This window comes from Rhagoletis zephyria, unplaced genomic scaffold (assembly GCF_001687245.7).
Source record: "Rhagoletis zephyria isolate East Lansing unplaced genomic scaffold, Rhagoletis_zephyria_1.1 Rzeph_scaffold_02172, whole genome shotgun sequence".
Lineage (NCBI taxonomy): Eukaryota > Metazoa > Arthropoda > Insecta > Diptera > Tephritidae > Rhagoletis > Rhagoletis zephyria.
The window spans coordinates 57,349-79,579 of NW_016159256.1; the positions used below are offsets into that span (position 1 = coordinate 57,349).

Genomic DNA, 22,231 nt, shown 5'->3' on the forward strand with positions numbered 1-22,231 from the left:
CACTTTCTTTTTTGACGAGTTCTTTGCTAGTCTCTCATATTATTTGATTTGTTGCTCAAAGTCCTCGGTAGGTTCGAATTACTGTGGAGAATATCACTACGGTTTACATTCGTTCTCATATGAGCGTACATCTTATTGTATTTTTGAGTTCTGTTTGAGTCCCTTTCCTTTATTGGCCGTTTTGGATTGTCTTCTTGTGATCAAGTATCCTGAAGCCCCAAAGAATTGTATGTCTGTGTATGCACTTTAAGTCCTCTACCTGTTGAGTCAACCAGCCGCGTGTTACAGTTTTTAACCTTGCTGTGGTGGGTAGGAAATGTTGAAAATTTGCTGAAAAATATACTTTTTTTATAGGTTGGATTCGGTGTTTGCGCGCAACCAGTCAGAATCCAACCGAATATGGTCTCTTGGGCAAGAAACGTATTAAGAGCATTCTTCTGTATGCCGCTTAACATGATTTGTGGGTAAACATCTCCGCCTAATACGAAATCAATTGGCTCGTTGTCGTAGAATCTTTTATCTGCCAAAACCAAGTTTGGAAATGCCTTTCGTGTCATATCACCAACGTGGTAAGTCGGAAGATCCCCTGTAAACCGAGGCAGAACTAGGGCAGTGGTTTCTATAACATTTGATGGGTCTATATGTGACCGCAGTTGAATAGAACACCTAATACGAGATCAATTAGCTCGTTGTCGTAGAATCTTTTATCTGCCAAAACCAAGTTTGGAAATGCCTTTCGTGTCATATCACCAACGTGGCAAGTCGGAGGATCCTCTGTAAACCGAGGCAGAACTAGGGCAGTGGTTTCTATAACAATTGATGGGTCTATAGGTGACCGCCAGAATCAATTAGTGCTCCAGCTGGAAAACTAACGCCAATATAATGGATATTGACACGGGCAGTTCCTAATAACACTCCTTTATTTGTGTTGGCATGACAGGAGGTAACATTGCAAGTCTGGGTATTATTTTCTCTTTCACCTTCGCACCTCAACCTAACCTGTTCTGACGTTGAAGCTACGCCATTTTCGGGGTTCGGATCAGTTGGTTTCAAGCGTCTGAAACCTGTTAGATAAAAACCTATCCATGTCTTTCCATTTAGAAATTTCTGTTTTATTATCTATGGTCTGTTCCCATGGCGTCAATGTATGTTCTGGTAGTTTAGCCGAACAAATATACGTTAGAATTGCATCCCAATTAGAAATGTCAATCCCAGTCGGAAAATTAGTAATGCATTACGTGCGTGATAAATAATATAATGCACTTCTTATGCGTGCTCGATAATATTAATGCTAACAATGTAATCAGCATTCTAATGTATTCAAAAATTTGCAAAAATTTCATATTAAAACACGTTTATTTCTCGATACTAGGACATCGCCCTGGGGAAAAAATGCATTTTCGAATGTGAAAAGGGTTGTCTTACTGATTATTTTTTCGATTACTATACATTCATTTTCCCACTGGGAATATTATGAAATTGGAGTGACGAGATGCAGTTATTTATGTCTCGTTGCAGTTTCTTGATAGAGCTACCGCATTTGCTCTCTACTGCGTTGAGGTTGAACAAAATTTTCAATAGCGTATTTAGTAGAATGCGTTTATTAGCCGCGTTTTTTTTTTGTAAACGAGCGTCAAAAGAACCCTCAACTCGGGTAAAATTTCCTTATAGCTACTTAAGCAGACCTGTTGGTATCTGGAAAGAAAAATGTTATTAGGTTAACGGGATATAGAGACAAAAACCAATAGAAATGAGTAGTTATGCGAAATATTTGCGTAATATATATATTTATATACTTATATAAAATACAAATCATTTATATAAGGAAACAAAAATTTTCCTCACCATTTTCCCATTAACAATTCACAATAGAGCAGTTTTTTCACTTACCAACACTACCCTTCCGGTCGCGTATTTTTTAACCGACCTGGCTGAACTCGGATAAATAACCGAGTTTGTGATGTTGCTTTGCATGTATTTCGTCATGTAAGCTAGGTTCTTCCGTAGCTCGGTTGCAAAAGAATGCACCCATTTTCCTATCTGTCGCTTAAACTTTTCCAGGCCATTTCAAAGCCATCTTTGGTTAAAGGACACCATCGCACAATTTCCTTGGCCCCCCCTTCAGTTTTCTGGTTGAGGTGGAAAAGTTTCTCATCCGAGGTAAGTCGCTTATTACAAATTTTGTTGCTTTTCGAATATTTTTCTTACAACTGCTATGGTTTATGTTAAACATCTAGGAGTAATATTTCAACACATTATATGATAGCGTTTTATATGTAAGTATACATATTTATTATTATTATTATTATTATTATTGTCATGTCATATTAAATTTTTTTTTTGTATGCAGCTCTTCGCACGGGCAGCATATCTAACTCGTCTCAGAACTCACCACGGGAAGGTAGCTGCAACAAGAGTTCCATCCACGCCCTTCCCAACCAACTATAATAAATTCTATTGTCCCTGACTGATTTATTAATTCCTCACGTTGAAGTGTGCCTTGTTTGTAAGGTATAATTTCTCTGGATAGCAACGTAGTTCGAATGAAACGATCCCTATTTTTCTAGCCAACAACATGTTCTGCTGACTCCGTTACTAATTTAACGCAACACTCAACTGATTGAGTATTGCAGGGAAATCCCTAATATTGAGAACGAAAAATGACACTGAAGATGGCACAACGCCGAAACCGGTTTGTCTGCAAACCAAACTTGACAAGGGATGACGGAAATTCGTTCCAAAATAAATCCCTAATATCCTTATTTGGAACAGACCCTGATTCTAGGAGTGATACAATGTATTGAGTTGAAACATGGTGCAGAAGTGGTGGAGAAGATAATTCAGTGGAGTCGAAGTTATTTTTTGGAATAAAAAATCTCTAACTACCTTTTTATACCCGAGCGCGGGTATATTAATTTTGTTCACATAACGGTTGTTTGTAACAGCCAAAACGAATCGAGATAGATATAGACAAATGTATACATAAATGATCAGGATGAATCGATTTCTCGATTAAGCCATGTCTGTCTGTCGGTCCGTCTGTCCGTCCGTCCGTGTACACGATAACTCGAGTAGGGTGGCCAGATGCGCCGATTTAATCAGTACATGTGCTGATTTTTTTCTATTGTACTGATTTTTAAGATCCCGAAATCTTCTGATTTTTTGAGTTTGTACTGATTTTGTACTGATTTTTACATTTAATAAATACTTTTGTGAATTGGTGTAATTGACATTTACTTGAGGTTTACATGTTCAAAACAATAGTTTTTGACAGCTCATACGCGCGAGCAGATTGAAAGCATTGATTAAATTAAAACCATTATTAAAAAGGTGTCAGCTTGCAATTGTTTCGTTTCCTAGGATTTCGCAAAATAACAAACTGTTTGGATTCAACTCAACCCAACTTCACGATTTGCAGGTTTTACAGGATTTACAGGAAAAGCTGGTTTCGCCATTAATAAATCTTATGAAAGGTGGTGGTGAGTTAGTCATATATTAAGTACACTGAGAAGATGACAATAAGAGATAATCTTTTGATTATAATTAAACATCCACTGAGAAATCGGCTGCCAGTATTTCAAACTTAAGATGACTACTGCTACGGTGCAATGTAAGTTCTAAAAATTTGGAAAAGGTACAAACTACCGACACTTGGATATGATATATATACACTCAGAAAAAGGTTTAGTTATAATTACCAAGATTTGGTTATAGTGACCAAAAGTGGCATAGTTCGATATGGCGAAATAAATATCTAGTTCACGAAACTCTGCAATTTACTTGAGACTTCTAGTTTGGACAAATGTATATTCGTTAATAATTACAAAACGACTACCTTGAGTGGACAATATTGTTAGTTGAATAAAATCATTGTTGAGCAAATATAAACAATGCTTTGGTTGATACAAGTTTTCAATTCATTTTGTGAACTTGCTGTAGACATGAATCAGCTAACCGTTTATTATTAGAAAAAAGGTTCCAGTTTGACACAAATAAAAATTTACTCGATGGTTGTTGTGTTTACTTTCTTCTTTTAATTGCATATATTAAGCATAAAAAATACATACATATTTACATAAATAGTTATTAGTGGAAATAATACATATGTATATGGGGGTAAGAATTTCCTAAAAAGAAACGATGAAACAGGAATAGTCGTGCGAAAACCCAGGTCAATATCTGCTGGAAGTGCTGGTTTAAGTATACTGCTTTGCTTTTTCCTTGGCTAAATAGATACTTTCAAATTATAATTCACATGAATTATATATCCACTGAGAAACCCCGGTTGGCATCAAACTTTATATTTTTAAATAACTATGCGCACACCGAAACAACTCGCGGCGATGGCAAAACTGAAACTGAGACAAACAAGTCTGGGCATATCATCAGTGTTGCCATTTTAGCCGTTATCGGGCTAGATTTAGCCGGTTTCAATAGCAAACAGCCGGAGAAATTTCGGTTTAGCCGGAAGCCGATTTGTTAGCCGTTTTTAGCCGATTAGAAATAGTTCTTTGTTTTCTTAAAATTCAAATATATATGTTTCCATTTTTGACTAAGCGACCCAAAATCTGTTAGAAATGGCTACTAGCGTTATCGTGGAGGATTAAATTGGGCCGATTTGATTATTTTTATTTTAAACAAATTTTTTTTTCTAAAGAAGGCCGTAACGGGGACTTTCTTCATAAAATGTATGTTATCAATGACTTAAATTTAAGTGTGAAGTTTTATTCGCAAACTTAGAAAATAACAAATTGTTTCACTGTATGCTTAACAGGCGTTTGTGGTTGGATATACTGCCAAGAATAAATGTTACAGGTATTGTCTTCCCAGATAGCGTATATTCAATTCTGCCCAAATTAGAAAACATCATTGTTGCCCACGCTTAAAGTTTTAAGGCAAGGGAAAAATTGATATTTTCAAGCACTATGTACACATATGGCCTTATTTAAGCTAACTTTTTTTCCTGAGAACTTATTTAAATTCTAAAAACCGAAGGCCAACTTGAATTAAAAGAACCAGCACTGAAATGCATAAAAATGAAAGTAAAAGAGCACAAATTTCTATGTAAAGCAAAACTCTCTAGGAAGACAATAGTTGCTCTGCCAGCTAGTGTCCACGGTTGCATTTAAAACATAAGAAATTTGTACACAATTTTAAAGTTCTTTCAGAGGGACAAAAAACAGGATCCACATGTATATTTCTTGCAAGTCCGACTTTCTTCAACATACGTTTCAATTTCTTTGCCGTACTAACTGTCGCGTTTCCTATATCGACTCCGGTTGAGATTTTTTATTATAAATCGCTCCGGTTTGTAAATTTTTAAATTTGACGAACCTGTTTATTCAAATTATTGTCGACAAAAAATGCTACCACGTGCCACATTCATATGTTTTTTCTAATTGCAAATTTTTGCCGCCAAAATTTTTTTCCAGCTTGCAACTTCTCCCCAAGAATTAGTCTTTCTACTTATGATTTATTTAAATAAAACATGTGAAATTTAGTTGAAACAGTTTAGCCGATTTTTTTTGCCAATCTAGCCGGTTGGCCCAGAAAGTTCTGGCAACACTGCATATCATAGCACACACTTTTCTTTCTCTACCTACCCTGCAAAAATCGCGACTACTCCATGAATGCGTGTAAAGAGTACTCCCTAAGGACCAAGCAGTACTCCAAAATTAACCACAATTCATATAAAAAATATGGTCCAATTAACATTGCGATGTCCTAGGGCAGGACCATATACTCCATCCCCGCATTACATCAGAGTAGCACAAAACTACTCCAACATAATAACAATGGCATTGTTGCTATATTTTTTCGTTTGTACACGCTTTTGTTCTTCACTTCTCAAATACTTTTTCGAAATTAAAAACCAAGACAAAAATTAAAAATTATATGTTGCCTCTGACGGTATTCGAACCCGAACATGCTGGGAGCTAAGAACTAACAGCGAGCATCTCTACACGTTCAGCTACAGCCAGACATGCAAATGTGCTTTCAAATGCTCAACTTCAATCACGTGATTCAGTGATCGGATAACAAACAATAAGCTAGCGCAGAGACACCAGTTGGTCCGCTACAGCATGACAGAGGAACACTTTTGTAAGTACTCCAATTTACCACAAATAGACTACATGATCCAACGATTTTTGCAGGGTAGCGCAGTGATCGACATGCCATAGCTTACTGAACGCTCTATGACCACACGCGTGTTTCACCCATATACGAACAGCGGTAGCGGAGCAATGATTTCCACGCTACTAATTCTTTTTATAAATCACATATTTTGCAATTTAAAACAATAAAACCACGTTTCCTTTCCAAAAATTGAATATTGAAAAATTTACTATTTTACAGTTTATTTTATCCTCCCATTCTGCCTGTTGTTAGTGTTTAGTGTTGGACAATTGTCGAGCAAAACTAAAACTACTCGAAAACATGAATATGTGGTAGATTTCAGACCTTGTGTGGTAGATGTGGTAGATGCTGAAAAAAGTGGCAGATCTACCACAATGTGGTAGGAGTCCGATCACTGGGTGGCTAACAAGCAGTGGTCGGCAAAAGTTATAGCCCGAACACAATGAAAACGACGAGCTACAAACCACAGCTGTCAAATTATTTTAACACGTACTCTTATGTAGATAATTATTTTGGCGACGACCGGGCTACGCGACGGCTGTGGTTGTGGCCAGATTAGATCTATTTCTATTTTTCTGGCGACAGATAACGTTCTTCCTCTTCTTTTATGTCAAACTCATACAAATTTATGATGTCGCTGCCGCGTTCAAATAAATCATGTCGCCATCGACAATGCATTTAGATAATGAAGATGACAAATTGGAAGCTGTGGTCCGTAGTTCGTCGTTTTCAATGTGTTCAGAACTTTAAACTGTGACTGTGTTGGTGAAAACAAGAGAACTGCTCCGCATGAGCAACCCAGTAGGAAATTACGAGAAGTGAAAGCATTTTTAACTAATCGGTCTTCAATAAAAACATATAAATNGTAATACCACAGTATACAGTAAACCAGCCATTGACAATATGCTTATTTGAAAATTAATACATGAAATATTGTGCATGTATAGAATTTTTTTGTCATTAACCCATAGGCAACGACCGGTGCAAAAATACACAAGAATGTTTGACTTTTTTGAATTGTAAATTTAAACAGCAAAGTTCATAAAGAAACTAATAAAACAAAAATATTGTTAATTACTACATGGGAGGTGGGCGTGGTTATTGACAGATTTCGAAAAAAATTTAATACTAACCTAAATTATACCAAAGGCAACTTNTCGTTAAAATATATACGTAAATTTTGTTCGAGTTAGCGTGTTCACAAACAGACACGACTGAACCAATTCATTTCGTCATTCTGAATATTTTGATAAATATGTATGTAAGAATACATATGTGTATATACATTTTATACGGTTGAAAAACGGCCTCGCTAATCTACATAAACCTTTTTTATTTGCATTAACTCATGCAGTATCCTTTTCAAATGAGAATAAGCGGCAGAACAAGTACATACAAATTTGTTCGAACGTCGATATATAACTTTGTGTACATATTTCATTAAAACTTTGTAGGTCTCCACTATAAGAGTTGTATATTTGAAAATTAGAGAGTTCTACCTTTAGGTTAAGTAATACTTGTTTTACCCCCTAATTTATGGGACCATTTTCCAAAGTCAGCCCACCGTTATTCACTCAAAGTTGTATTCGGAACACGATATGACTTATGTAGGAACTGCATCCGGTTATAATCGCTTACGCTGCATCCTGATATGCTTGGAATTTTGGTTTTCTCGTTGTTTTATTTCATGTGACTTGAAGATATTTTTCACTATAAGAAAATATTGAAATTCATTTCATTTGGGTTAAAGAAAATGACAACTGTGAAAAAATATCAACCAATACATTCAAATAAATTGTCAAATAAGCATATTTACATTTTTTGTTTTGCCTATTTGGATTACTGTATACTGTGCGTAATACCTTTGATTTGTTTTAAAGTAATGAATTTTTAGATTGATAATACTATATGTATTTAAAAGTCTATTAGTTATTATTTGTTAAATTAATGCACTATTATTTTGTTGTTATATTGTCACGGTTGCCAGACGTACTGATTTTATCAGTACAGTACTGATTTTTCAACTCTTCCACTGATTTTATCCATTTCTTCAATCTGATTTTATTAATTTCTTCAATTCCTTCAATTTTTTCAACTCTTGTACTGATTTTATTCATTTCTTCAATCAGTACGCTAATGTCCTGATTTTTCAAAATTTGTACTGATTTGTACTGAATTTTCTATTCAAACAAAATACTTTAGTATTTTCTTAAGGTTTTTACATAACGTTGGTACTTCCTTAAACTGTACTGTAAAAAATAAGAAGAAAATAATTTAATTATAGTTGACATGTTTTAGATAATGTTTGATATGCCCAAGAAATTAATACAACAAAAAGATCAATCGTTTTATGGGCATATAGCCGGGTCGTTACGTATCAGTTGCGATAATATGATGGAGCTTAAATTATTTAAAAAGAAGGCTTAAATTTTTGTCGAGTGTTGTTAGTTATCTCGAAAATAACTTTCAGTTTAATAAAATAAATTTCAATATTCGAATAGCTTTTGCCTATAACTTACAACTCCTTTTTCTCAATTTACTGACTTTGTAAAAGAGTTTTGCATACAAGACATAGAGTTAGATACTCTTTTTAGCGAATTCTTAGTCTTCACAGTTTTCACGTAGTTGAAAAATTATTTAAGCCATGAGGAAATATAGATGAACTCCTTAAAAAGTGGTACTTTTTCACAGTATGAGAGTATCTTAAGAATAAAGTTTGTTTCCTGGCGCAAAGAGAGAAACCGGCTTCAAATTAAAATGTTTGAAAGTGAACTTCAACTTAAAAGTAATTTTAAAATGAAATTTAAACACTGAAAATGGGAATGATCTCATTATTGCTATTCAAAAAGTCCGAACTATAAAATAATTTATTGGCTCCTGTGTATAATGTGTGTACGCTCATGTTAAAATGAATAACACTTTATTTTTTATGAACTATATTTTATTTATATACCAAAATATGGTTAAAAACAAGAACTCAGGCGTTTTAAATTATTTTCCGTTACTTACATTCATAATTTTGAATGAAAATGTACTGAAAAGTACTGATTTGTTTAGCATGAAAAAGTCGAATGTACTGATTTCGCGCATAAAAAATCTGGCAATCCTATATATTGTTAATAATAAAAAATACGCTTAAAAATGAACTGATTTTTATGGCTTTGTCCTGATTTTTGATCCCAATTGTACTGATTATGTCACTATAATATCTGGCCACCCTAAACTCGAGCAAAAATTGAGATATCTCAATCTACGAGATTAATCCAAGGTAGGTTGGTATTGGAAATGGGCGAAATCGGACTGTAACCACGCCCACTTCCCATATAACGGTAATTTCCAGAAATACGAAAACTGCGATATTTTAGTAACTACTGAAGATAATTCACTCAAAATTGATTTTTACAATAATTTTCAGACGAAAAATAAGAATATTATAAATTTTTGGAAAATGGGCATAGCCACGCCCTTTTATGGTTACATGTATATATCTTGGTAACCGCTGCACCAATTTCTTCCAAACTTGGCACAGTTGTTGGCCTTAGTACAGCATACTAAATGGCCGAAAATTTAAAAAATCGGGCAATAACCACGCCCACATCCCATATAACGGTAATTTAGAGAAATACAATATCTTCGTTAAATCAGTAAATATTAAAGCTAATTTATTCAAAATTTATGCTTGCAACAACTCTTTACCAAGACATACGTTTATGATCACATATATGTATATCGGTAACCGTTCTACCAATTTGTACCAAACTCGGTATTTTTATTGTGCTTACCACATAAAAGCAAAACGTTGAAAATTATTGAAAGCGGATTAAAATTACGGCCGCTTTTCATATAACGGTAATTTTCAGAAATGCTTGAAACTGCAATATTTCGAAATTTAAGGACGCTAATTTACTCAAAATTGATACAGCTCGGCTTACCATCTAGCGGTAGGTTTCGGAAAGGTGAAAAAGCATATATTTAATACTTGCGCCGGGTATTTAATGTTCGGCTCCGCCCGAACTTAGACTTTCTTACTTGTTTATTCTTGCGAATGGTGTAAAATTTTCAGTTTCCAAAACTTTAAATTAAATAAATAACTTAAAAATATAAAAAAAAGAATGCGGTAAAATGTGCTAAGGACCCATACGTTCTCGTCGAAGTTGAGTGAAGGGTGTTATTGTCCAGTTTCAGAGTCCTTCTAATGATTTTCCGAGGGCACTTAAATTTGAGGACATATAATTCAGTAAATATCGGTACTTGGCTTCGACGAAAGCATTTGAGTATCGAACGCACTCGTTTCGCATTCGTTTTTTTATATTGTAAGTTATTTTTACTGATGAAGAAAACAGAAGGAAGAAACTAGCAGTGCATCGAGTTTTTCCACTAGATCTTTGACAAATAATATTCGATCAGACTAACAGATTTTATAATTATGCCATCATGGAGTCTCCCTATAACGAAAAAAAAAGAAAGTGCGCTTGGGCCACACTGGAGAAGTGAAACTTACATTACGTATCTATCTCTTTTTTTCTCATAACCAATATACATAAATATGTAAATACATACATTCATCTGCTTTTGCTTAAGGTTATATTGACGTAGAATACGTCTTACGTTTCAATATGGAGGCTATGCTCAAATGTTGTAGTTGTAATTTTTAGAGCTTCACGAAAACGCTTATTGCACGAGAACTAACGAAGTGATTTCAAAGAAAAGTGTGGCGTTTCAAAGATAAAATTCCAAACATATCGACAGATTCATCTTTGTAAGTTACCAATTCGGTTTCTGTCGTAAAAAGAACGGTAAACATTGGCTTATTTTGGGGTCTATTTTGAGCCATTAAAGTGCTTCAGCAGCTTATGATTTGCAGATATAACTTTCATTTTCGGGATATAGATTCTTTGGAGCAATAGAAATATTATCGTGTACAGATTTTATATAAATTCAACAAATATTGAGCATTTTAAGGCAAAAAATTGTTGAAAAAATTTACAAATTTTCTTTGCGTTGGAAGTGCGGAAAGGTGACAAAAAGTATGTATGTGTGCGTAAGTACATATTTCGGCTTTTGAGAAACAGATGGCGCAATATTTATAACCTAATCGCAGCGTATGTACATATGTAAATACATACATACGTACATATTTTGATTGCACTTAATATGGATCTGTTTCTATTTTTTAGTAATCTATGTATGTCTACACATATTATATACCCATATGTATGAATACATGTATGCATAATACGCGAAAACTTTTTGAAGTGAAACAAACCGATCTATTTGTTGGAAGGATTTTTGGCTACGTCAAATAGAACATAGCTCTTTTTGTGATTTTTTTTCTGAGCTTCCAATAGCTGCATTTGTTTCTTTCGTTTTTCATAGACCAGTCTTAAAATAAAACTGGTAGACATATAACTAGAAAGCATATACTATAACTTAGCAAAAAATTCAAATAAATAACAGTCATTTTGTGTGCTTGCCGAGCCTTGTCAGGCAATATTCCTTTATAGGGATATATTTTGGATCCTTGGCTATAAACCTCTGTTATGAAACTGTCAGCCTACGTCTGCTCTCTGCTCTATTTAAGTCGAAGTTAAAAATCCTGCAAAAGGGAATCCAAGCAGAAATGTTCAACGGCTAGTTATAGGGAGATGTCGGCCGGTGTGGTGTAGGGGTAAGCATTGCGCGCTTTCACTCCTCAGCACCTGGCTTCAAGCCATGGTCAAAGCAACATCGGGAAAAAATATATAGAAAAAGGTTTTTTCTTAACTGCGGTCGTCCCTCGGCAGGAAATGGCAAACCTCCGAGTGTATTTCTGCCACGAAAAAGAGTTTCTCATAAAAATACAATCGCCGTTCGAATTCGGCGTACAACTGTAGGTCCCTCCGCTTTATGTGACAACACCAAGGCGCACGCCACAAGTCGGAGGAGAAGCTCGGCCAAACACTAATATATGTGTAATCGCCAATCTATTATTATTGAAGTGAAACTTCTTTAGCGGCGGTTGGTTGGTTAGGAGTAAATTGGCAAATTCAACGGAAATTGCACACGGACAAGGTGAAACGGGAAAGGTGCAACGGAAATGGTGCAACAGAAATGGTTGGGGCTGAAACAAGTGCTTCTTGTGTGTATGCATATGATATACAAAAATTTGCTAATAAATGGTTAAAGAATAACACTTGGAAAAATACCAATACAAAAATGAAAGTAAAGGTGAGTACGTACATAGATAAAGAAAAGGATAAAAGCAAAGGTAAAAATAAAAACAAAAACAAAGTTGTGTAAAGAAAAAGGCAAAAATGAAGGCCAAGGTAAATTTAAACACTTTACTTAAATAAGGGCAAAGGTGAAGGGGAATATGTAGATGAAGGAAATGATAAACATAAAAGCAAAAACAAAGATAAATATAAAGAAAAAGATGAGGATGAGGATACCGATAAAAGTATAAATGAAGATAGAAGAAGAAAGATTAGAATAATGGTAGTTTCAGAGAAAAGGATATAGATAGAGGCACAGAGGCTCAATCTGTAAACTATTTCGAGATTTTAGAGATTCCCGGGACTTATCAATATAATAATCGACATTTGGTCGGTTTTGTACTCGATATTTTTATCGATTTTGCTATCGAAATTTTTACTGATATTGTTATTTATTTTGCTATCGATAGTTTCGGAATCTATCGATATGATATCGATTTTGTTATCGATATTTTTTTTTGATTTTGTTATCGATTATGTAATCGATTTTGTTATCGATTTTATTATCCATTTTGTTATTGTTATTTTTATCGATTTTGTTATCGATATTTTTATCAGTTTTGTTATCGATTTTGTTATGGATATTTATGTCGATTTTGCTATCGATATTTATATCGATTTTGTTATCGATATTTTTATAGATTTTGTTGTCGATATTTTAATCAATTTTTTATCGGTTTTGTTATCGATATTTTTATTGATTGTGTTAACGATTTTCCTATCGATATTATTATCGCTTTTGTTATCGATATTTTTTTATTGATTTTGTTATCGATATTGTTACTGATTTTGCAATCGATATTTTCGGAACTTATTACTATTTTTTAATCGATTTTGCTACTGATATTATTATCAGTTTTGTTATCGATATATTTATCGATTTTGTTATCGATATTTTATCGATTTTGTCATCAATATTTTTATCGGTTTTACACCGATATTTTTATCGATTTTGCTATCGATATTGCTATCGATATTTTTACCGGTTTTGTTATCAATATATTTATCGATTTTGCCTTCGATATTGTTATCGATATTTTTTTCTTAGTGTGTGCTTTCGTTTTTGACTTGGATATGCTACGTATTCTACGTTTAAATTTAGCGGCTGTATCTCTGATACAGCCTGCAGACCAAGACGAAGGCCCTGGACTGTTCCTTTTTTGCTTTTTCTCCCTAGATCCCTACCCCTACTCCTGTTTGTACTAATTACATTCATTTTATTCTGTTTTCCTCTATATTAATTTTTATCTTTACACTCTATCGATAACAAAATCGATAGTAACATCCAACAAAATTTCACAGAATCGGTAATAATATTGGTAGCAAAATCGATTAGAAAATCGATAAAAATATCGATANAATTTTTTATCGGTTTTGTTATCGATATTTTTATTGATTGTGTTAACGATTTTCCTATCGATATTATTATCGCTTTTGTTATCGATATTTTTTTATTGATTTTGTTATCGATATTGTTACTGATTTTGCAATCGATATTTTCGGAACTTATTACTATTTTTTAATCGATTTTGCTACTGATATTATTATCAGTTTTGTTATCGATATATTTATCGATTTTGTTATCGATATTTTATCGATTTTGTCATCAATATTTTTATCGGTTTTACACCGATATTTTTATCGATTTTGCTATCGATATTGCTATCGATATTTTTACCGGTTTTGTTATCAATATATTTATCGATTTTGCCTTCGATATTGTTATCGATATTTTTTTCTTAGTGTGTGCTTTCGTTTTTGACTTGGATATGCTACGTATTCTACGTTTAAATTTAGCGGCTGTATCTCTGATACAGCCTGCAGACCAAGACGAAGGCCCTGGACTGTTCCTTTTTTGCTTTTTCTCCCTAGATCCCTACCCCTACTCCTGTTTGTACTAATTACATTCATTTTATTCTGTTTTCCTCTATATTAATTTTTATCTTTACACTCTATCGATAACAAAATCGATAGTAACATCCAACAAAATTTCACAGAATCGGTAATAATATTGGTAGCAAAATCGATTAGAAAATCGATAAAAATATCGATAACAAAATCGATAGTAACATCCAACAAAATTTCACAGAATCGGTAATAATATTGGTAGCAAAATCGATTAGAAAATCGATAAAAATATCGATAACAAAATCTATAAAATTATCGATAATAAAATCGATAAATAATCGATAACAAAATCAATAAACATCGATAACAAAATCGACGAATATCGATAACAAAACCGATAAATATCGATAACAAAATCGATAAATGTCGATAACAAAATCGATAACAAACCCGACGAATATAGATAACAAAATCGATAAGTATCGTTAACAAAATCGGTTAATATCGATAACAAAATCGATAAATATCGGTAACAAAATAGTTAAAAATATCGATAACAAAACCGATAAAAATATCGATAAGTTCCGAAAATATCGATAGCAAAATTAATAACAATATCGATAAGAATTTCGATTGCAAAATCGATAATAAAACCGATAAAAATATCGATTATATCGATAAGTCTCGAGAATCCCGAAAATCTCTAAAATCCAAAAATAGTTTCCAGATTGAGCCTCTGTGTCTCCCTCTGTATCTTTTCTTCTTTAATTACCTTAATTTTAATCTTCCCCTATATTCATCTTTACTTTTATCGGTATCCTCATCCTCCTCTTCGTTTATGTTTATCATTTTCTTCATTTGCATATTCTCCTACACCTTTGCCCCAATATAAGTAAATTGTTTAAATTTAACTTGATATTCATTTTTGCCTTTATCTTTACGCATCTTCGTTTTTGTTTTTATTTTTACCTTTGCCTTAATCCTTTTCTTTATCTATGTACGTACTCACCTTTACTTTCATTTTTGTATTGGTATTTTTCCAAGTGTTATTCTTTAACCCTTTATTAGCAAATTTTTGTATATCATATGCATACACACAAGAAGCACTTGTTTCAGCCCCATCAATTTCTGTTGCACCATTTCCATTGCACCTTTCCCGTTTCACCATGTCCGTGCGCAATTTCCGTTGAATTTGCCAATTTACTCCTAACCAACCAACCGCCGCTAAAGAAGTTCCACTTCAATAATAATAGATTGGCGATTACACATATATTAGTGTTTGGCCGAGCTTCTCCTCCGACTTGTGGCGTGCGCCTTGGTGTTGTCACATATAGCGGAGGGACCTACAGTTGTACGCCGAATTCGAACGGCGATTGTATTTTTATGAGAAATTCTTTTTCGTGGCAGAAATACACTCGGAGGTTTGCCATTTCCTGCCGAGGGACGACCGCAGTTAAGAAAAAACCTTTTTCTATATATTTTTTTCCCGATGTTGCTTTGACCATGGCTTGAAGCCAGGTGCTGAGGAGTGAAAGCGCGCAATGCTTACCACTACACCACACCGGCCGACATCTCCCTATACATTCCCAAGACAGCCGGTTATACGCACCGGAATGACTCGGGTTTTACCCGACCAAGGGCTGTTGTTTCGGCGACCTAACCCCGCTTAGATCGGCGATACCCCTCAATCATTGTTCGTCCATGGAGCAACTCCTTGCAGCTGGATTTCTCTGCATCCTTCTTCTCCGGGCGGGCGTAGAGCCCAACCCCGGACCAGAAACGTATTTCTGCTGTGTTTGCCAGAATCGACTCCATCCAAACTCCACATCGGTTTGGTGCAACTCATGCAACGGATGGAGTCACCTTAGAACCTGCTCTGGTCTTAGGTTTCACCGGGAGTGGTGCACAAGCTATGTGGCTCTCTGCTGCTCAAGCCAAACGGCACAATCAGCCTCCACGGCTACCCGCTCGCGCAACGCACCCAACCCCCGAAGAGCCTGCACGGCTCCGAGAAGCTCCTCTGGGCAGAAGCAAATCTCCCAACCCTCCCCCTCCCCCACAGTCTACCGGCCTGTCTAACTCGCGCGTGCGAGCTAACCAGCAGCTCCTGGTTGCACACACCACCTGCATCGTATGCCGGAGCAGAATATACCGGAACGTGACATCGGTCAAATGCAACTCATGCCTAGGCTGGTGTCACTTCCGCCTATGCTCCGGTCTACGCACCACGCGCCAATTTACTCCTAACCAACCAACCGCCGCTAAAGAAGTTTCACTTCAATAATAATAGATTGGCGATTACACATATATTAGTGTTTGGCCGAGCTTCTCCTCCGACTTGTGGCGTGCGCCTTGGTGTTGTCACATAAAGCGGAGGGACCTACAGTTGTACGCCGAATTCGAACGGCGATTGTATTTTTATGAGAAATTCTTTTTCGTGGCAGAAATACACTCGGAGGTTTGCCATTTCCTGCCGAGGGACGACCGCAGTTAAGAAAAAACCTTTTTCTATATATTTTTTTCCCGATGTTGCTTTGACCATGGCTTGAAGCCAGGTGCTGAGGAGTGAAAGCGCGCAATGCTTACCACTACACCACACCGGCCGACATCTCCCTATACATTCCCAAGACAGCCGGTTCTACGTACCGGAATGACTCGGGTTTTACCCGACCAAGGGCTGTTGTTTCGGCGACCTAACCCCGCTTAGATCGGCGATACCCCTCAATCATTGTTCGTCCATGGAGCAACTCCTTGCAGCTGGATTGCTCCGCATCCTTCTTCTCCGGGCGGGCGTAGAGCCCAACCCCGGACCAGAAACGTATTTCTGCTGTGTTTGCCAGAATCGACTCCATCCAAACTCCACATCGGTTAGGTGCAACTCATGCAACGGATGGAGTCACCTAAGAACCTGTTCTGGTCTTAGGTCTCACCGGGAGTGGTGCACAAGCTATGTGGCTCCCTGCTGCTCAAGCCAAACGGCGCAATCAGCCTCCACGGCTACCCGCTCGCGCAACGCACCCAACACCCGAAGAGCCTGCACGGCTCCGAGAAGCTCCTCTGGGCAGAAGCAAACCTTCCAACCCTCCCCCTCCCCCACAGTCTACCGGCCTGTCTAACTCGCGCGTGCGAGCTAACCAGCAGCTCCTGGTTGCACACACCACCTGCATCGTATGCCGGAGCAGAATATACCGGAACGTGACATCGGTCAAATGCAACTCATGCCTAGGCTGGTGTCACTTCCGCCTATGCTCCGGTCTACGCACCACGCGCGAATGGACTGCGAACTACAGCGCCCCATGCTGCAGAGCGCCACTGACGCAGACGACAGCGCCCCCATTGCAGCCACCTACCAACAGGCAGCAACAGCCAGCGCGTCAGATGCAACAGGCCACAGGTAGACCTCACTCCTCCCTCACCCCCCGTATCGCGACCAGCCTCCCAAAGCATACGAAACTCCTACAACTCAACTGCAACGGACTCCAGAGCAAGATTGAGGAGATAGTAGTCTTTATGGGTCGGCACGGCATATTGATAGCTGCGGTCCAAGAAACGAAGTTGCACAGCAACTCAACTCTATTGAGTTGCGCCGCCTACAATGTGCTCCGTAAAGATCGCGAGTGAGATAATGGTGGCGGACTAGCGTTCATCTTACACCACACAGTGCAGTATCGGCTTATTATTATTATTATTATTATTTATTTATTGCGGCCAAAGCCTAATTGGTAAATTGGAATATATTACAGAGTTTTATCTTATAGCTAAGGTTTTACAATATTCATATAATTTTGTTTTAAAGCCTGTAATTTGGTTGCAACTTTTTATATCCATAGGCAGATCATTGTAACTTTTCAGACCCTTGTAGAAAATATTCTGTTGTCCAATTTCAGTTCTGAAAAACGGCAGTTTGAAATTATGCTTGTTCCTCGTATTTATGTTGAGAGTATGCTCAATTAATACTATATTTTTATTTAGATACTCAGGTACATTTCCATGTTTGATATTAAATATGAACTTCATGGAGTGGAAGAAAATTTTTTGTTTCACACTTAACCAGTCTAAAGTCTTCAACATGTCCGCTGTTCGTGTATCTTTAGGTTTCTGAAGAATAAATCTCATGCATCTTTTTTGAAGCTTTTGGAGTTTGTCTACTTCTATATCCGATATTATGAATAGAATGGACGGGCAGTACACGAAGTGTGGTTCTAAAATTGATTTATATAAAATTATTTTGTATTTCTTTTGTATGAATTTAGTTGTTCTCTGCATAACTCCTATTTTATTAGCAACTTTTTCAAGTGCACCTTTTCGTTGTCTTTTCCGATTGTCTCCGTTTTATTTTTTACTTCTTCAATCATTTCATACAAGCTTTTTATCTCACCAACTTTCTTTTCAAACAGCTTTTGTGATCTTTCCATCATTGCCACTCTCTGTGTGTACCGACCCTCTACAGCTTCTAAAAGTGCTTTTATTTCATTTTGACTTTTCAACATCACATCTTCAAACTCACTTTTATATTCATTTAATATTAAGTTATTTTTGTTTACACTCATTTGCATATCTTGCAGCACCAAGTCGACATTCTGTATATATGTTACGCACTCATCACACTTAAAGCGTACCATTTTTTTTTCTTCAAACATCTCCACATTGTATTTGTCTACACCCGCGCATGTAAGGCTCAAATGATACACCTTTTTGCACACTCCTTCACAACGTATACCGCTCTCTCCTCTAATGGAGCGACTGCACTTCGCACACAAACTCATTTTTGATATTCGATTTCAGTGAGTTATCCGTTTGTTCTGCAATAGTATGCGTTGAAATTTGTTTAATTTGAGTCTTTTTTCTCACCGTTAATATTTTTTAGTAATTAAATTATAGAATTTTTTTCACTTAAAGTTGAACTATATTTTTTGATTCTCCCTCACTTTTTGAGTCTCTACCTCGTTTTTGGTTGTTTTTACGCCAATCAAAGGCATTTTGCCGTTTTTAAACACGAATTTTCCGGAGCTAAATTATACACATCCATCGTGTCGTTGGTACAAAAGCCTCGAAGAAGACATCGACCCTAGGGACACCACCCTAGAATGTCAGGGCATAGCTGTCCGGTCAGGCGAAGTCGAGCTCGAAATATTCAACGTTTATATACCCCCTGTCACCTGCTGCCCGGCAGGATATCACCCTGACATAGATGCGCTACTCAGAGGTGAAAACCGAATGGTAGTAGGTGACTTCAACGCGCACCACGATCTATGGCACTCAAGCCTGGCCAATGATCGTAGGGGGAAACCTTTTGGCTGAGCAGATAGACGATTCGACATTCTGCACCATGAACGACGACGCCCCCACCAGGATTATGGGTAGCTGCAGCAGCTCGCCAGACCTAACAATTGCCAGCGCTGGTTTGATCAATAGCATCTCATGCCGACCGATGCTAACTCTAGCATCAGACCATCTACCCATAGTCATCTCGATCAATAAGCCCACCGACTTTGTTCCCGCGGACCACCGAACCTATACCAACTTTAACAAAGCTGATTGGGACGACAGCCGGTTCTACGTACCGGAATGACTCGGGTTTCACCCGACCAAGCTGTTGTTTCGGCGATCTAACCCCGTTTAGGTCGGCGAAGTATCTTAGAAGTTGTCCGTCCATAGGGCTACATTCACTACGCATTCTCCTACTCAGGGCTGGCATCGAGTCAAACCCTGGGCCAGAAACATACACCTGCTGTGTATGCCGAAGACGATTACACCACAACTCCACCTCAGTCAGGTGTAATGCCTGTGAGGGGTGGAGTCACCTCAGGGTCTGCTCGGGACTACGGACACACAGACAGTAGACCACGTCGTACGTGGCCCCCTGTTGCTCAAATAGAGCAGCCTCCACGGCTAACTATAGTCCGCCCGTGCAACCCCACACACTCACACAGCAGCCACACACAGTCACCACAACACAACAACAAAATAACACCACAGACCGTACCATAGCCACTACAGACCGCATAACACACACAACCGCACCACCACCCACGCGCCGCCGCCAACAACTCCTGGTTCCCCATACAATCTGCACGGTATGTCAGACCAGGATATTCCGTAATGTGACATCAGTCAAGTGCAACACCTGCCTTGGCTGGTGCCACTTTAGGGCATGCTCAGGTCTGCGTACCACGCGAGATTGGACGGGGAACTTCGAGGGCCCGTGTTGCGCTGCTCGGTCGCAGACGCCAATTGCGACGCCCTCCAACACCACCACAGGGCGGCAATCACCTCAGCAGCACACACAGCCAACGGCGGCAAGAACATACACCACATGAAGCTCCTTCAATTCAACTGTAACGGGCTACAGAGCAAGATTGAGGAGATAACCGTCTTCATGTGTCGGCATGGTATATTAATAGCTGCGGTCCAAGAGACGAAGTTGCACAGCAATTCAACTTTGTTGAATTGCGCCGGGTACAACGTGCACCGTCGAGATCGCGAGCGAGATAATGGTGGTGGCCTAGCGTTCACCACGCACCACACCGTGCAGTATCGTCTTATCGAAGCAGACATCGACCGCAGGGATACCACCCTAGAATGTCAGGGCATCGCTATCCGGTCAGGCGATGTCGAGCTCGAAATATTCAACATATACATACCCCCTGTCACCTGCTGCCCGGCAGGATATCACCCTGATATAGGTGCGCTCCTCAGAGGTGAAAACCGTATGGTAGTAGGTGACTTTAATGCGCACCACGATTTTTGGCACTCAAGCCTGTCAAACGATCGTAGGGGAACAGACTTGGCTGAGCAGATAGACGATTCGACATTCTGCACAATGAACGACGACGCACCCACCAGGATTATGGGTAACTGCAGTAGCTCGCCAGACATCACAATAGTCAGCGCTGGTCTGATAAAAAGCATAACGTGGCGACCTATGCTGACTCTAGCATCAGACCATCTACCCATAGTCATCTCGATTGATAAACCAACCGACTTTGCCTCCGCCAAACACCGGACCTATATCAACTTTTCTAAAGCTGATTGGAAAGGTTACGCGGAGTTTACTGAAAACACCTTCACATCGCTCCCCACACCAACCGACGTCCATCTCGGTGAACGTAAGTTCCGCAGGGCTATCACTGCTGCTGCAGCTCGCTTCATACCGGCAGGGTGTATATCGGACCCACGTCCAAACTTCCCTGCCGAAGCGGCTGTTTTAGCCAATGAGCGTGATAGCCTTCGTCAGACCGATCCCTGAGATCCCCGTATCAGGGATCTCAACGCGGAGATTCGGCAACTTGTAAACGTACATAAGCGGAAGAAGTGGGAGGAGCATTTGAAGACTTGTAACTTCACCTCTGGTGTGAGCAAGCTTTGGTCAACCGTGAGGTCATTGTCTAATCCGACGAAGCACGACGACAGAGTCGAAATTTCCTTCGGCGACCATGCTTCGTCGGACCCGGAGCGTTGCGCGAGCTTTTTTAGCCGGCAGTTCATACTGCATCCTCCCGTGGACAAAGCCAAGCGTCGAGTGACCAGAAGGCTGCACAAACTGCCAACAACTTGTGCCCCCCTTGCTTTCACTTGCGGTGAAGTTCAGGTGGCCATCGGGAAGGCGAAAGCCTCCAAAGCCATGGGTCCCGACGGAATATGCATGCTGATGCTGAAAAATTTGGGTCCTGCGGGGGTAGCGTACCTAACGGAGGTCCTCAATTTGTCAATGGCCACTCTCATCATCCCAGACATCTGGAAGGTGGGGAGAGTGGTCCCACTGCTCAAACCGGGGAAACCTGCCAACAAAGGAGATTCGTATCGTCCGATTACACTCCTTTCCCCGGTAGCGAAGACACTCGAGGCCTTGCTACTCCCGTACTTCACAAATCACCTGACCCCAGCGAAGCATCAGCATGGTTTCCGTAAAGTGCACAGTACAACAACAGCACTTAACGCCATAAACACTCAGATAACTCGTGGCCTTAACCGTAACCGTCCCTGTGAGAGAA

At 38.3% G+C, this 22,231-nt stretch overlaps 1 long non-coding RNA gene across 1 annotated transcript in view; it reads right to left on the bottom strand.

Moving 5' to 3' along the window:
• Positions 1 to 1,361: 1,361 nt before the first annotated feature.
• LOC108366161 (uncharacterized) overlaps positions 1,362 to 22,231 on the bottom strand; it is a 26,264-nt gene continuing 5,394 nt past the window's right edge. Inside the window, exon 3 of the long non-coding RNA XR_001848053.1 lies at positions 1,362 to 1,695. This is a non-coding gene — a long non-coding RNA (uncharacterized LOC108366161). The remainder of the gene's footprint in view (positions 1,696 to 22,231) is intronic.